We start from the raw sequence: 17,706 nt of genomic DNA, 5'->3' as shown, positions 1-17,706 counted from the left end.
GTTTCTATTTTTTCCCATCATGGATGTTTTGTTTGTTCCTGTTTTGGTTGTCTTATTAATTCAATAAAAACCCTGCGTTTGGATCCTTGCCCCTCGTCTGCCTTCCTGCTCATCGTTACAGAACGATAGACCCACCTATGGATCTAGCAGCGGTTTTCCTTGAACTGGCCCAGGCAAATCTTCCCCTCCGCGAGTACTCACGACTCTTCTCCACGGTCGCTATCCACACCGGGTTCGACGACGACGCCCTGAGGACCATCTACTGGGTCGGGTTACCGTCATCCCGGCGGAGAGAGGCGCCGAAACCCGGAGACCACCTGTGGAGGGAGTACGTGAGTCTCGTGCTGAGGAAACTCACGCCCGAGGAACCACCCCTCGTGATTACGGCCGTCGAACCTGAGCCCCTACCTACCCGGACCAACGTGCCGGCGCTGCCAACTTCGTCCGCCCGAAGGAGGAAGAGAAGGAAGGCTTCCGCCTCCCAACCCACGCCTGCCACGGTGAGCGAGCCAGGGCCCACGCCTGCCACGGTGAGCGAGCCAGGGCCCACGCCTGCCACGGTGAGCGAGCCAGGGCCCACGCCTGCCACGTTGAGCGAGCCAGGGCCCACGCCTGCCACGTTGAGCGAGCCAGGGCCCACGCCTGCCACGGTCAGCGAGCCAGCGCCTGTGGCCTCTACCGTCCCAGAGCCAGCGCCTGTGGCCTCTACCGTCCCAGAGCCAGCGCCTGTGGCCTCTACCGTCCCAGAGCCAGCGCCTGTGGCCTCTACCGTCCCAGAGCCAGCGCCTGTGGCCTCTACCGTCCCAGAGCCAGCGCCTGTAGCCTCTACCGTCCCAGAGCCAGCACCTGTGGCCTCTACCGTCCAAGACCCAACACTTCCCGAGCTTTCCAGAGCTCCGCCTCCCGAGCTTTCCAGAGCTCCGCCTCCCGAGCTTTCCAGAGCTCCGCCTTCCGAGCCTCCCGAGCTTTCCAGAGCTCCGCCTTCCGAGCCTCCCGAGCTTTCCAGAGCTCCGCCTCCCGAGCTTTCCAGAACTCCGCCTCCCGAGCTTTCCAGAGCTCCGCCTTCTGAGCTTCCTGAGCTTTCCAGAGCTCCGCCTCCCGAGCTTTCCAGAACTCCTCCTCCCGAGCCTCCCAGGGCTCCGCCCCTCAAGCCTCTCGAGCCTCCCAGGGCTCCGCCTCTCGGGCCTTCCAGGGCTCCGCCTCTCAAGCCTCTCGGGCCTTCCGGGGCGCCGCCTCTCAAGCCTCTCGGGCCTTCCGGGGCTCCACTTCTCAAGCCTCTCGAGTCTGCCAGGGCTCCTCCTCCCGAGATTCCCAGGGCTCCGCCTCCAGAGCCTCCTACGGCTCTGCTCCCAGAGACTCCAGAGCTTTCTTGGGCTCCGCCCCTCAAGCTTCCCGAGCCTTCCAGGGCTCCGCCTCTCAAGTCACTCGAGCCTCCTACGGCTCCGCCCCTAAAGGCCCCTACGGCACCACCTCCATCGGCTCCGCCTCCAGAGCCTTCCAGGCCTCCGCCTTTAAAGCCTCCTATGGCGCCACCTCCCTCGGCTCCTCCTCCCAAGCCTCCCAGGGCTCCGCCTCTCAATTCACTCGAGCCTCCTACGGCTCCGCCCCTACGGCGCCACCTTCCTCGGCTCCGCCTCCTGAGCCTTCCTCGGCTCCACCTCCAGAGCCTTCCAGGCCGCCACCTCTAGAGCTTCCTACGGCGCCACCTCCATCAGCTCCGCCTCCAGAGCCTTCCAGGCCTCTGCCTTTAAAGCCTCCTATGGCGCCACCTCCCTCGGCTCCTCCTCCCGAACCTCCCAGGGCTCCGCCTCTCAAGTCCCTCAAGCCTTCCAGGGCTTCCCCCCTCAAGCCTCTCGAGCCCTCCAGGGCTCCGCCTCCAGAGCCTCTCGAGCCTTCCACGGCCCTTCTCCCCGAGCCTCCTACGGCTCTTCACCCAGAAATTCCAGAGCCTCCTATGGCCCCGCCTCTCGAGCCACCCAACCCTTCGACGGCTCTGCCCTCAGAGCCGCCCGAGCCTCCTACGGCGCCGCCTACCTCGGCTCCGCCTCCCGAGCCTCCCAGGGCTCCGCCTCTCAAGTCACTTGAGCCTCCTATGGCTCCGCCTCCCGAGCCTCCTACGGCTCCGCCCCTAAAGGCCCCTACGGCCCCACCTTCCTCGGCTCCGCCTCCTGAGCCTCCCTCGTCTCCACCTCCTGAGCCTCCCTCGGCTCCACCTCCAGAGCATTCCAGGCCGCCGCATCTAGAGCCTCCTACGGCGCCACCTCCATCAGCTCCGCCTCCAGAGCCTTCCAGGCCTCCACCTTTAAAGCCTCCTATGGCGCCACCTCCCTCGGCTCCTCCTCCCGAACCTCCCAGGGCTCCGCCTCTCAAGTCCCTCAAGCCTTCCAGGGCTTCCCCCCTCAAGCCTCTCGAGCCCTCCAGGGCTCCGCCTCCAGAGCCTCTCGAGCCTTCCACGGCCCTTCTCCCCGAGCCTCCTACGGCTCTTCACCCAGAAATTCCAGAGCCTCCTATGGCCCCGCCTCTCGAGCCACCCAAGCCTTCGACGGCTCTGCCCTCAGAGCCTCCCGAGCCTCCTACGGCTCTGCCCCCAGAGACTCCAGAGCCTTCCTGGTCTCCACTCCTAAAGCCTCCTACGGCACCGCCTACCTCGGCTCCGCCTCCTGAGCCTCATTCAGCTCCACCTCCTGAGCCTCCCTCAGCTCCGCCTTCTGGGCCTTCTAAGCCATCTCCTAGGCCACCTAAACCGGCCTCTGTCCTGTGGCCACCTCCCAGGTCCCCTGAACCGGCCCTTGGCCCACGGCCATCTCCCAGGCCACCAAAGCCGGCCTCTGTCCTGTGGCCTCCTCCCAGGCCTCCTGACCCGGTCCCTGTCCTGTGGCCTCCCCCCAGGCCTTCTGACCCTGTTCCCGTCCTGTGGCCTCTTCCCAGACCTCCTGACCCAGTCCCAGTCCTGTGGCCTCTTCCCAGACCTCCTGACCCAGTCCTGTGGCCTCTTCCCAGGCCCCCTGACCCAGTCCCTGTCTTGTGGCCTCCTCCCAGGCCTCCTGACCCTGTTCCCGTCCTGTGGCCTCCCCCCAGGCCTCCTGACCCGGTCCCTGTCCTGTGGCCTCTTCCCAGGCCCCCTGACCCAGTCCCTGTCCAGTGGCCTCCTCCCAGGTCCCCCAAACCGGTCCTTGCCCGGTGGCCAGCTCCCAGACCACCTGAACCTGTCCTTGCCCTTTGTGCCCCCTTGGACTTCCTGTCTGCCCCTCGTTGCCCCCTGGACTGTCTAAGTGCCCCGCGTTACCCCCTTGGACTGCCTGTCTGCTCTCTGTGCTCCCTTGGATTGCCTGTCTTGTGTCCCTTTGGTCTGTCTAATTGTCCCTTGTATCTCCTTGGTCTGTCTCTGTGTCCCTTGTGCCCCCCTTCATCTGTCTGTTTTCCCCCCCGGGTCTACCCCCTCACTCCTTGGTCATTTTTTCTTGTTGTTGTTTTTGTGGGTCTTTTCCCCTCTAGGACCGTCTGGAATCCGGTCCTTTTGAGGGGGGCCTATGTTATGATCCCTTGTTGTCTGTCCCGTGTTTTCTGTTTCACCCATCTCTGTTCACATTCCATGGCACATTTTCCTTATTGTCCGCCCCGTGTTTCACTGTCTTCATGTTAAAACTACATTTCCCATGATCCCCAGCACTCATCACTGCCAGCCTTGTGTCATTGTGCTCACCTGATTGTAGTTTGTCATCATCTTGTATCCAGTGTATATATACCCTGTTTGTTCTCCATTCCCTTGTCTATCGTTGATGTTTATGGATGCTTGCTCGTGAACCCTGTTTATGCCTCTCGTGTTTTGTTCCATTTAATGTCTTCCGTGTTTTGTTTCTATTTTTTCCCATCGTGGATGTTTTGTTTGTTCCTGTTTTGGTTGTCTTATTAATTCAATAAAAACCCTGCGTTTGGATCCTTGCCCCTCGTCTGCCTTCCTGCTCATCGTTACAGTATGAGGGTAGATAATGATAAGAGAATTTTCATTTTGGGGTGAAGTACCATTTTAAGTATATATTAAGAATATAAACAGTATTTATAAGTTATTGTCTTACCCAATTTCTTACCCAAAATGTGTTTTTTATGCATAAATCTAAAAATAATAATAATGCAGTGAGATTTATGCTTAAAACAAGAAAAACTATTTGCCAATGATGTAACAAAATTTCATAACTTAAATCCTTAAATTTCATAACTTAAATAACTTAATTCAATATATAGCCTATTCTCTGAAAATAAGTCTTATAATATTACACAATTCTGTTTCTCAAATTAATGTTTCTTGTTTTAAGCATGTTCAGAAAATGCATGCTCAGCAAAGACAAAAATACTGATTAAGAAATTATTTTTTTTATTTTATTGCTGTGTAGAATCGTATTCCCACAGCAAAGAATGCAAAAAATCTCAAATCTCTACTGTGTACCTTTTATAATTCTGGTCCTGTTTTATAATAGAAAATACATTACAGAGAAGGAAACAGCTGTACTTTCACTACAAAAATCAAACTTTCCCCTCAGAGTAGAAAATTCTCCACCATGGGGCTAATTGGGATCTTAGATCCCCTTCTTTCAAACTATCTTTTCCAAAATGACTGCACAGAAAATATCAGAGATATTTCAGGGCAGAGTGAACATACAGAAGTCCCCCTGTATCCTTATGAAATTTCTTACAGAATCTTTCACTTAAATGTCATTATATACTCTGAAGAGAGGATGTTTAGAGTTAGAATCTAGCTCACAATTTTTAAAAGGTTCAGACCCTTAAAAAATATACTCGCATCAGAGCGGTAGTCAAATTACAGCACTATCATGCAGGTGGATGTTGTTTGAAAAGAGGAGATTTCAAAGGCCACGACTCTCTTAAAACACCTGAGCATCATCATGTAAGTGCTATACAGCTGAGTGATTTCATATTCTATACACACACTGATGCTTCTGAGTTCAGCATCAATCATCAGTGACCTGTAGATCTATAAGGAGAGCATGCATGAGATTGTTACACAGAGCAGCTGCCCACATATTGTACAGTGCAAGGAGGACTATAAGTGTTTATGAGTCTGTGCATGTTTCAAAGAGACAGAAAGCACCCAATGGATAGAGAAAGAGAGGGAGAAGTCTTAAAGTGTTCATGATGAGAAAAGGTCACAATGCTTTGTCAACAACAGAAATGACGGCAAGCCGTTTTTATTTGCCCACCTGTGACAGTGATGTCACCTCATGACCCATTACATCATAACCACTGGGCGCATGACACTATGTCGTATTACCTCTGGGCCCAAAACTATGGGACACACACATAATGTCGTTACAAGGTAACAGCTCTCCTCCTGGCCACCTCCGAGGGGCTGAACAATGCTTTGCTAGCCTGCATTTCCTTCTTAGCCAGATAAGAGTACAAACATCTCAATGGGAAAAGAGCTCTGCCTGAAACATTCCTGAATGGAAGTGCATAAAGAGGTTACACACATCAGAGTGGAATGCTGCAGGGGTAGAGAATGTGTTGGCTCTGGGTTTTTCATGCTTAAAAATGATTGGAGACACCATGCAGGATGGCACAAATAAATGACAGCTTAACCCACTACAAACAAGACAGATTAAAGTCATGCTGCTTTGAGCCAAAGACATCTTAGTGAAATTTGAGTGAGTGGTGACATTATAGGCTTCCCAGCTAAGGCTTCCCAATCCAACAACCAAAAGAACATCTCATGAAAATGTAATTAGTTAGATGGAATTGTGGGAGGAGTCACGCATGCATAACTGAACTGAAAGTTGCTGTTTGGCTTGAGGAAAAGCAGAGTTTAAATAACTACATTAATGATTTTTTTTGTTAAATATCATATTGATCAGGTTACACAATGCTCTCTCTTTCATTTACCTACCAACTCTCTTTACCGTTCTTTCATGGCTGCTTTTCTGAAGAAAAAAAAAGCACCCTGTAACAAGCTTTGACAGAATAGGAAGCTTTTGATCTCTACAGTCCACAAAGGCTTCACTGACCATTGAAAGTGTAGTTTTTCTAAGCTAATGCACGGAGGTTTGTATAAACATTATTAAAACTGAGCTAATGGACCCAGTTTATACAATACAACATGGGAGAGCTTAAGAAATCCTATGAAACCTATTATCACACCCAATGAAAGCATTATACATATTATGCAATAACAATAAAGCGACACCACAAAGTGAAAAATTATGTTTGTATCTATGTATGTTGGTTTTGGCCATTACAAATTTGCCCTAAAAATGTTAAAGCTCAGACAGCTACACTACAACTGAAGCACTTACAATATGAGATAAATCTAAAGATATAGAAAAAGAAAGTTTCTAAAAATAAAAATAAATGGAATTATTTCCAAAATTGACCTCCAAAAGTTTTTCTTGTTTTAGTTTTTTTTTGTTTTACCAATACTGATATATTTTGGTGTAATGGTGTATAGATACACTGATGTGCCAAAACATTATGAACACCTGCCTAAATCCTGTTGGTCTTCCCCGTGCCGCTATAACCTCCTATCCGCCTAAGCATCACATCTACAAGACCCCAGAAGTTGTCCTGTGGTATCTGGCACAAAAACATTAGCAGCAGAACCTTCAACTCCTGTATGTAGCGAGGTGGAGCCGCCATGGATCGGAATTGTTTATCCATCACATCTCATAGATGGTCAATCGGATTGAGATCTGGGGATTTTGGAGGCCAGGGCAACACCTTGAACTCTTCATCATGTTCCTCAAACCATTCCCTAACAATGTGTGCAGTGTGGCAGGGCACATTATCCTGCTGAAAGAGGCCACTGCCATCAGGGAAAACCATTGCCATGAAGGTGTGTACCTGGTCTGTAACGATGTTATGAGGCACGTGTCAAATTGTCATCTACATGAATGGCCGGACCCAGGATTTCCCAGCAGAACATTACCCAGAGCATCACACTCCCTCTACCAGCTTGTTGTCTTCCCACAGTGCATCCTGATACCATCACTTCTCCAGGTAAACGGTGTACACGTACATGGCTGTCCACATGATGTAAAAGAAAATGGGACTGAACGGACCAGGCAACCTTCTTTCACTGCTCCAACATCCAGTTCTGACACTGTGTCCATTTTAGGCAATTTCGATGGTGGACAGGTGTCATCGTGGGCACTCTACGTTACACTATGCAGCCCCATATGCAGCAGGGTACAATGCACTGTGTGTTGTTACACATTACTCCCATAACCATCATTAAAATGTTCTGTGACTTGTGCCAAAGTAGACCTTGATCAGTTCAGACCAGACGGGATAGCCTTCTTTGCCCTTGTGCATCGATGAGCCTATGGCGCCCAACACCCTGTAGCCGGTTTGTGGTTCGTCCCTCCTTGGACCAATGTCGGAAGGCATTCATCACTGCTGATCGGGAGCACCCCACAATTTCTCCTGCATTCAACACATAGACTACGAGAACTGATTGTTTGCTTACATCTAATCAAACCATACCTTGACATGTGGCACTGTTATATATGACATATTTTCTGTGTAATAGAAATGTAAATTGAGGAACTAAATCCCATGCATTTGATCTTGCTATTAGCTTTTGTTTTTTGAAAGTAAATGTGTTTGAAACTTAGTAAAAATTAAATGGAATGTTTATCTTTCGGAATTTGCTTTTTAAGGCAAACGCAGTAGAAAGATCTAATCCAACTTGCATTTGCATTGCAACTGGAGTAGCACATTTCAGAATAAATAGATCCAGATTTTACTGCTAACCAAACCAATACCAATATACTGTAGTATGTAATGTCAATTTAAGTGCTAAATTAATGTGTCAAATAAAGCTAGCTTCACTGTCCTTGAGACACTGCTGGATGGTGTTATGTCATGACTATGGCCTGAGGGCTTTCTCCAGGTGATCTTGTTTGAAAGAGAGGGAGAGTTGAAACCATTCTCTCACAGTTTCCTTACAGCCCACGCTGCTGTTTGGCCCTGGCTCCCTCAGGTGCAAATGAAGCTGACTTAGCATTTTGTGATGGATATATTTTGAGATGATACAGCCTTCAGAGGGATTTGAATGGGCAAACAGGGGATTAAAATGTCTTTGTGTGTCTGTTTCAAAGAAATGGCTGAGAGGCAGGGCAGTAGGAAGCTGGACCAGTCAAGCCTGCAAACATCCACTTGCTCTCTGACAAGTACATGCTCTCAATTCCACGGCGAAAGTGCATTTCACACTTGCACTCCAGATGTCAAAACTCAGATGTTTCACCAATAAAGGCCAAAGCCTGCAGAGATATTGTAAGAGAAATAATGACTTTATAAAGGCATTATGCCTTAGTATTTTACTCAAAAACATTTAACCTACAATAAAAAAAAAATTATTTCCATTTCAAATTCACTTGCATCACAAATCTGAGAATACGTACCCGCTCACTTTGAATGTGCTTAACACTTCTACATACAGTTAATGATCTGACCTGCTTTGCTTCATTAGGATTTAACAGATTGAACTGCAATATCAAAATATGAGCCAAAAGTTTAAAAAAACACATCCAGTTGGGTATTATAGACTGATTGATAGTACATATATTGCTATTGTTTTAATACCCTTCATTGTGTTTTCTTTTACTATTATATTCCTCCAAATGCCACACTGCAATTTCCATAATGGTGTTTAAAACAAGGGTGTTCAACATTATCTAAAGCAAAAGTTAAAAAGCAAAACTTCCTCTAAATATTTCACTCTTTAATAAAACTTTGTAAATAAAATGTTTTAATGTATATGGCTCCTAAAATGTACATAAAATGTACATGTATAACTGTATGTGCATCAATAATGATCATTTAAATGATGTTGTAGTGTAAGCATCATACAACCCCAATTCCGAAAAATGTTGGGACAGAATAAAAATGCTTATAAAACAATTTTTATGTTTAGTTGTAGTGCTTTCAATATAGCAAAGCACCCTTTGCTATATTGAAAGCACTACAACTAAACATTTTATGTTTTTCCTTGTGAATTTCATTGTTTTTTGAAAATGTACAGTAATTTAAAACATTGTGTGGAAGTAGAATTTCCCCCCAATCATCCATTTTGTAGGTCTTTAGCTGCACAATTGTAAAGGGTCTTTTTTGCCGTATGGTGTGCTTCATAATGTGCCACACATACTCAACTGGAGACAGGTCAGGACTGCAGGCAGGCCAATCTAGCACCCACTCTCTGCCTACACAGCCATGCACTTGAAATACAGCCAGTATGTGGTTTGAAGTTGTCCTGCTGAAAATGCTGGGATGTCCCTTGAAAAGACATTTCTGGATCACAGTATATGTTTCCTCTTTGGTCCGGATACCACGACAGCATTGTTTTTCAAAAACTTCTTTATTTTTTTTTTAAATGTGGACTCTTCAGAGTAAAAAACAGAGTTCCACTGTTCTACATTCCATCTAAGATGAGACGAGCCCAGAGAAGTTGGCAGCATTCTGGACAGTTTTGATGTAGGGCTTTTGCTTTACAAAGTTAAGTCTTAATTTGCATCTGTGGATGCAGCGGTGAATGGTGTTGACTAACAAAGTTTTACTAAATTAATCCCAAGCCAAATTCATGTTCTTCATAACAGATGAATTATGTTTTTAAGACTACTATTTTTGACAAGTCTGGAATGATCCTTGCTCTTAAAGTACTTGGCTGTTTTTGGAGGCTCCATATATACTTTGACACAATTGCTTCACCGGTTTAACATCTTCTTTTTCACATCGCTGTAAAAGTATTCAATGGAAAGAAGGAGGCGAGAACCGGCTTGATAATATAAATAATGGTTTAATGATAAACTTAAAAGAAGCCACAAACACACACGACGGACATGTCCGCTAACGATCTCTCGCTCCCACAGGATCCCTTGCAGTCAGCATTTATCCTCACGGATATCCTCACGGAGACGGGACCGGGTGTGTAGGATCATGACCCAGCCCTACCATCCGCCCTGCCACAATCGCCTTGTTATTTCAACTCGTCAATTTGTTATTAGTCTTAAAATGCCCGTCTCAACTTTTTTGGAATGTGTTGCTATCATCTGATGTGAAATTACTGTACATAAAAAAAAAAAGAAAAAAAAAGAAAAAATGAAATTCACAAGGCAAAACATCATATAATCTGTACTTTGTAGTGTAGTCAATATATATACAGCAAATTGTGAAAATAATCACTCCTTTTTGTTTTTATTAGCATTTTTCATACTGTCCCAACTTTTTCAGAATTGGGGTTCAAATTAAAATTTGAATACTATACTATACTAACATACTATATGCATGTTAAATACTTTATTATGGCCAGGTTTACAATGCAACACTCAATTTTATACAATATGTATCAATGGGTCCCTGCTCTGTCTGTCAATCCACCAAAAGACCCCTGCAACCTGACATAGGGGTGTAAAGTAATTCAAGAATTGTACTTCATTGCTATATTCAAGTATACTTTTGGGAAATTTGAGCTTTACTTAAATATAGTTGATACTGCATAATACATTTACTCAATAAATAAAAAAATTATTATTGATCATACATTTTACTCCTTTCACATTTTCATTTAGAGAATCGAGATTGATATTTTAAAAATATATTTTTGTGTTATAATCATCATTGAAAATGAACTTCAACTCAAGTGCAAACATGGCCAGTGATCAGTCTATAAACAATTATACTAAAATGTCCACAAAAATATAAATTCAGCTCATGATGAATTTAACATTTAACAACTTTATCTGGTCCAGTTTGTATTAGGTGTCTTTAATTACTATGTACTAACATTAAAATACGTAGGTTTAGAAGTGGTTAGGGTTAATATTTAGGGTTGGGTTAGGGCTAAGTTTAACAGTGTAACTACAGATGTAATTAAATGCAAGTTCTTGAATTTGAATTTTTCTTGAACAATGAATTTACTCTTAGATCCTGCAAGAACGCTAAAGACTGCTAATGGTTCCTTCAGTAACTCTATCATAAGGCAAAGAAAGCACTTGGCATTTTAGTTCTTGAAGTACATAAATACAATATTTGAGACTCCTTTAAAGGTTGCTTAGAGGTTCCCCAGAGAGTTATGCCAGTGTGGCAACTTAGGAACCCCAAATGGTGTCTTGAGAATCTTTAAATTTTTACAGAGATTTACTTAAGTGCATTTTTATTTCTCAGCACTTTTTATACCTCTGGTTGTACACTATATTGTCCCTATACTGCTTGCCAACTGAGCTTTTGTGCCCTATTTTCAGAGTGCTAGCGTTAAGTGCAGCAATATGCCTTAAGTCATACATGCAAAGTCAATGGGCATGTTCTGGTATTTTCATGCAAGCATATGTGCTAAGTCTAGGCTCAAGTGTGTTTGGTGAAATTGTGTGTACAAAGCGCTAAAGGGCTGGGTCAAGTGCAATTTAATTTTGAGGTTCTTCTTCGGCACCATCTGCTTCCTATTATATAGTCCATTCCCTGTCAAGAAGTTGGTAGTGTAAATGGACTGTATGCAATCAATTAGAAGAATAGAATTATGGACTCACATTCTTTTGTGCATTAACTGCATCCTTGTTCAATGTCAGGCTTCTTTCACAGTGACACACTACTTATATTTTATTGAAAAATGTGGTTCCTGTCAGAATTTGAATTTACGCTCTGTAAAATGAAAGAGAATGCATTTATTATTAATCATTTTTATATTCTATTTCTCCAGAAATTTGCAAATTGCGCTTTGTACCATTTCCTTTACATACAATACACCCCCAGTTTGTGTGCATACACCCACAGATAATGCAAACATTCCCAACCACAATCACTTGCACTTTGCTGTGGAATGAACATTGTGCTTAGAATTAGCACTCTTGTGAAAATGATCAAAGACTTGGGCACATCATAGCGCACTCACAAAAATAGAGCTTTATGTAATATGCATTTCATAGTTTGTCTTTCTCTTTTTTTAAATGCCATCTAAGCATAATATACTAAGGAAAAGCTTCATCTTGGGTAGATCATGCGTGACATTTTGAGCTCTGTTTTAAGCAATTGTAACATGGCGCTGAAGTCATTGATATCAGAGCAGTCTTCATGAGAAAATGAAGCAGTGTTGTATTTAATGGAGTGTACAGAATTCTGTGGGCAGCTCTCTAGCCGCCCTCACATAATCAATAATAAATAATCCTCATGGGTGCGTTTAGAGTGACATTGCATACATAAAACATGAATGACAAGTTATAAAGTAAAATAATCTGACAGTGTTTTGACACAGTTAGATACAGTAAATGGCATATCACATTATGAATGCCACTGGACAATTGAAGCAGGAGATATAAACGTGTGCTAACCAGTGGCCAATCTGTAAAAAAAAATTGTACAAGGATAAAACGTCTAGGCTACTGTTGTAACCTCCGTTCCCTGATGGAGGGAACGAGACGTTCTGTCGAATGAAGCAACACTAGGGGTCTTTCTTGAAGGCATCGGTTCCCTCTGAACTTAAGAAAAGTCCAATGAAAAATTGGAAGACAGAAATTTTATGTCCCTCCCCCAGACATACGGGTATAAAAGGAGGGAATCGTGCATCTGTCCATTCAGGTTTTGCACTGAGGAGCCGAGAAAAGGTTTGGCCATTACAGTGGCTCGACACTAGGGGTCCCTATTCAATCATGCCATGCACTGAACCGCGTACATGAGCTGCTGATGCAGGTGCAGGCAGGCAGTTGCGTGCCAAAGCAGCAGGCTGCATCAGACTGCACGTACCCTTCCCCAACACCCTATAAAAACGGCAAAAACTTTTTAGGTTCCCGGCATCCCCGAAGGGGGGAACAAGCGACGTGCCAAGTATGGGCACAGGTCGTGCCAGCCGCACCTTTTCTCTCTCTATGTTTCTCGCATAGAGTTAAAAAGTCTGGGGCCATTTAACGCTATAACACGCATCGGGGGAGGCGTTCTTTTCCAACTCCTATTTTTTCAGGGGGAAAAGACCCAGCAGAGACCACATCCTGCCCAGGCAGGGGAAGGTTAAATGTGGCAAATACGTCACATGGGTTTTCAGTCATGACCGAAAGAACTAGGTCGTGAGTACAAGCGGCCGAAATGGGCTTCGTCAGAAGGGTGGCGGGCTTCTCCCTTAGAGATAGGGTGAGGAGCTCAGTCATCCGTGAGGAGCTCGGAGTAGAGCCGCTGCTCCTTTGCATCGAAAGGAGTCAGTTGAGGTGGTTTGGGCATCTGGTAAGGATGCCCCCTGGCCGCCTCCCTAGGGAGGTGTTTCAGGCACGTTCAGCTGGGAGGAGGCCTCGGGGAAGACCCAGGATTAGGTGGAGAGATTACATCTCCACACTGGCCTGGGAACGCCTCGGGGTCCCCCGGTCAGAGCTGGTTAATGTGGCTCGGAATAGGGAAGTTTGGGGCCCCCTGCTGGAGCAGCTGCACCCGTGACCCGACTTCGGATAAGCGGTTGAAGATGGATGGATGGATGGCTGGATGGGTTTTCAGGCCACATGTGGAAGTGGCATGGTGGTAGATCCTACCTAGTGAGGGAGGAGTTTCTGCAAACACGTAGTGGGTCTGGTCGGGAATTCCTCCGCTGAAATTGCGGACCAGAGAGCTAGGGAGGAAGGACATCCAGGGAGCGTGAGTTTGGTGGACTCTCCTGGGAGAAAAGAGCACACGTGATCGCCTCAGTGGAGGGGAAGGGTGCTATGTGCAAGCGGAACACCCAGTCAGACGTCCTGTATTCCCTAGTTCTATGTGCTCGGACCTGAGAGAATACGGGACAAAACCGACTGTAGAATCTCGTAAAGGTATTAGGTGTTGCCCAGCCCGCCAATCTGCATATGTCTGCTAGGGTGGTGCCCTTGGCCAGTGCCCACGAGGATGCCACACTTCTCGTTGAGTGTGGTCGAACCTGCATGGCCTGGGTCTGATAGGCCAAAGCGATGGCATCGACAACCCAGTGGGCTAGCCTCTGTTTGGAGACAGCGTTCCGTTTCCGCTGTCCACCAAAGCAGACAAAGAGCTGCTCAGAACATCTAAAGCTCTGAGTGCGGTCCACATAGGTACGCAAAGCGCATACAGGACACAGCAAAGAAAAGGCTGGGTCTGCCTCCTCCTGGGGCAGCACTTGCAGGCTCACTTCCTGAAGGGGGTCATAGAAACCTTGGGCATGTAGCCCAGTCGAGGTCTTAGGATGACATGGGCGTCTGCCGGACCAAAGACCAGGCAAGTGTCGCTGACAGAGGAAGCTTGCAGGTCCCCAACCCTCTTGATGGAAGCGAGCGTGATCAGGAGGGTCGTCTTCAAGGAGAGGGCTCTGAGCTTGACTGATTCTAGTGGCTCAAAGAGGGTCGTGTTGTAGACTCACTGGGGGAAATGCATACTTGCGAAGCCTCCGGGGCCAGCTGTGTGACAGCATGCCTGTCCTGAGGGGAGCCTCCATTAGGTAGTGCCAGAGCGGGCAGTGGGAGGACTCTTGGGATGCTAACTGGTCTACCTGTGCTTTGCCGAACAGCTCCCAAATCAGCTGGACCGCCTGGGGGTGGATGCTCCACTCTCCGCTGAGCGTGCCCTGTCGCGACAGCTCCTCCACAGCCGTGATGAGGTTGCCTGGGATATTAGTGGCGCGCAGTGACCTGAGTCGTTGCTGACTCCAAAGGAGGAGATGGCGGGCGAGTTGCGACATGTGATGAGAGCAAACGCCACCTTGGTGATTTATGCACGCTATCGTGATGGTGCTGTCTGAACGGATCAAGACGTGCTTGCCCCGAAGTAGCGGGAGAAACCTTCGCAGGGCGAAAATTACAGCCAGCAACTCTAGGCAGTTGATCTGCCAACCCAGCAGGGGGCCCCGTCCAGATGCTGGCGGCTGCATGCCCATTGCACACGGTGCACCAGAACGCGTCGAGACACCTGCTGTAGGGGGACTCCTGTACGCAGGAAACAGAGGTCTTTCCAGGGGTTGAAAATCTCATATGCATCAACCCCAGCAGTCTCATATGCATCAACCCCAGCGGCGTGACCGCCGTGGAGGATGCCATATGCCCCAGGAGCCTCTGGAATTGTTTTATAGGAACCGCTGTTCCTAGCTTGAACAAGGTGAGGCAATGATGCTGTCATTGAGACTGAGTCTAACTCCATGCCAAGAAAAGAGATTGTCTGAACTGGGGCGAGCTTGCTCTTTTCCCAGTTGACCTGAAGGCCTAGACGGCTGAGGTGCCTGAGCACCTGGTCCTTTTGGGTGCACAGTAACTCTCAAGAGTGGGCTAGGACGAGCCAGTCATCGAGGTAGTTGGTATGCGGATGACTACTTCCCTTAGGGGGCTGCCTCTGTGACCTACCTGAAGACTCAAGGGGACAGGAACGGGCCGAAGGGGATTTATTTTCTTTATTTCTTCACCGCCGAAAACTGCTGGGCGAAACTGAATAGGTCGAGCTGGGAGACAGGGGCATTGAGAAAGCGGGCTTTGTCGACCTCCTGCATCTCGACCAGGTTCTGCCACAGGTGACGCTCCTGGACCACGAGGGTTGTCATCGCCTGCCCGAGTGCCCACGCTGTGACCTGTGTGGCCCGTAGGGTGAGGTCGGTCGCAGAGCGCAGTTCCTGCAGCATGCCGGGGTCAGGACTACCCAAGTGCAGTTCTATAAGTGCCTTGGCCTGGTGGACTTGTAGGAGGGCCATGGCATGCAAGGCGGAAGCGGCCTTTACATACACAAATTTCCCTGATTACTTGCTTTTAAAGAGGAATTTTCAATGTATTTAGAGACTTTGAGTGGGATGAAAAGTCCCAAAGCAAAATATGTGTATTCTTGGTTGAAGGATTAGTTTTGTAATGTTAAAATCTCCTACTCCCCTACTTTATTTTTATTTTTGTTTATTTTCTTTATTTACTTATTTTTTGTAATTTATTGTTTGGTATGTTGTGGAGAATGTGATGTGTAACTTGAATTATAATCTCAGTCTTTGTTTGTAAATCTTTCAGTTATGACTGCATTTCTGCTGATTCATTCAAGAATAAAAAAATATATATAATAAAAAAACAGACTTCCGGAATAGAGTAAGTAACCAATGACACTTTAGTTTACAATGTCCGTGGTTGTGAGCGGCGCCCGGACACGAGGATCCAATCATTTAGCTGTGAGGGCTGCAGGGAGGACGGAGGATACCAGTCCAACCCAATGCTCACGGCAGCCCGGGCAAGCATGTCGGCCATCTGGGTGTCAGCCTCTGACTGGGCGGGCCGACCCGAAGGCGGCAGCACAGTCGAGCCTTCCGTGTCAGATGCCGGGACGCTCTCCGATGCAGCGGAAAATTACTTATCCAGCTCGGCAGGTCTGAAGGAGTAGTCAGCCTGACCATGAGTCAAGCCGCTCTCACCTCAAGCCCGGACGGAGGTCAACGAGCATGCCGGGGGGGCAGGTGGTTCGTGGGGATTTACCCGGCGAAACTGAGCCCGCTGTCATCCCCAAATCGCCTCCATCGCCAGCCGGGTGGTCCTCAATCCCGTGGGAAGAAGAAGCGAAGTGGGGGGCGGTTGAAGTGGTGTTACTTTTTAGGAAGGAATGCCGCGACCGCAACATTGCCATTGTTACATTTTTGCAGTGAGAAACATGTCTCTATCTTGCCTCTTTTTCAGAAGCGCTGCAAAGCTGCACTGGCGTGCAGAGAAGGAGAAAGCCGCTGATATGCGCCATAGATCCAACAGCAACGCTCTGCAGAGGTGAGTGGAACAGAAGTGATCTCAGCTTGCTTATCGCACAACCGCTCGGCTCCGAAGAAAAAATCTGAATGGAGAGATGCACGATTCCCTCCATTTATAGGGAGGGACATACAAATTCTGTCTGCCAATTTCAAAGTTCAGAGGTAACCGAGGCCTTCAAGAGAGATCCCTAGTGTCGCTTCACTCGACACAACGTTGAGTGAGCAACAGACGGGGAACTGGGAGTTCTAATACTTATGGGTCATTGACAAATAAGGTTGTCCAAGGTGTTAAAATTAGAAACCTACTTTAAAATGCATGTGTCAATTTCTCAGAAATGTAATCTTTGTGTCCAATTTGGACATTTATGAAAAACCTTCAACAAAAATATTTAAAACTTTAACTTAAATTGAAACTTAATTGTCGTGTGGTGTAACCATCAAGTAAAAAGTATAATAATACTTTATTTGCACCTTGAATACATGAGAGTATAAACAACTTCATCATTCATTTTCAAAAAGTTTTCAAATACAATTTTCAAGGTATTTTCTATATATAAGTATACATATTATAATTTTCTTTTTGTCAAAAATATCAAGTTTTCTCAAGGTTACACCTCATGACAAAATGTACATTTAAAAAAATTAATATCAGCTGACAAGCGACACTAATTTTTTTCCAGATCTATTTTTTCCAATCCACATAGAACAGGTCTGTTTTCATTCCAGCTCAAAAATGAACTATATCGGCCACCATAACGGTAATCAGTGAATTGTCCCCCTCTAAAATCAGTATCGGACTCTAACAAATATACCAATACGAGCATGTCAAAGCCTTAATTTCACAAAGTCTGTATGCATTCAGAATCATTAGCTTATGATGTCAGTGTAAATAAAGAGATAATCACAGGGAAAGATAGAGAGGAGAATGGGGGTCACATCTTTTATCTCAAGTTCCTTTTCTAAACTACATATTTTAACATGCATTATCATTAACACTCGCTAACAACTGCCACTAAAAGATTCTGCCTTTG

General features: G+C 46.6%; 1 protein-coding gene across 1 annotated transcript in view; it reads right to left on the bottom strand.

The window, feature by feature from the left end:
• shank1 (SH3 and multiple ankyrin repeat domains 1) overlaps positions 1-17,706 on the bottom strand; it is a 138,555-nt gene that overhangs the window by 100,944 nt on the left and 19,905 nt on the right.

This window comes from Xyrauchen texanus, chromosome 12 (genome assembly GCF_025860055.1).
Source record: "Xyrauchen texanus isolate HMW12.3.18 chromosome 12, RBS_HiC_50CHRs, whole genome shotgun sequence".
Lineage (NCBI taxonomy): Eukaryota > Metazoa > Chordata > Actinopteri > Cypriniformes > Catostomidae > Xyrauchen > Xyrauchen texanus.
This window is presented reverse-complemented; position numbering and strand designations above follow the sequence as displayed.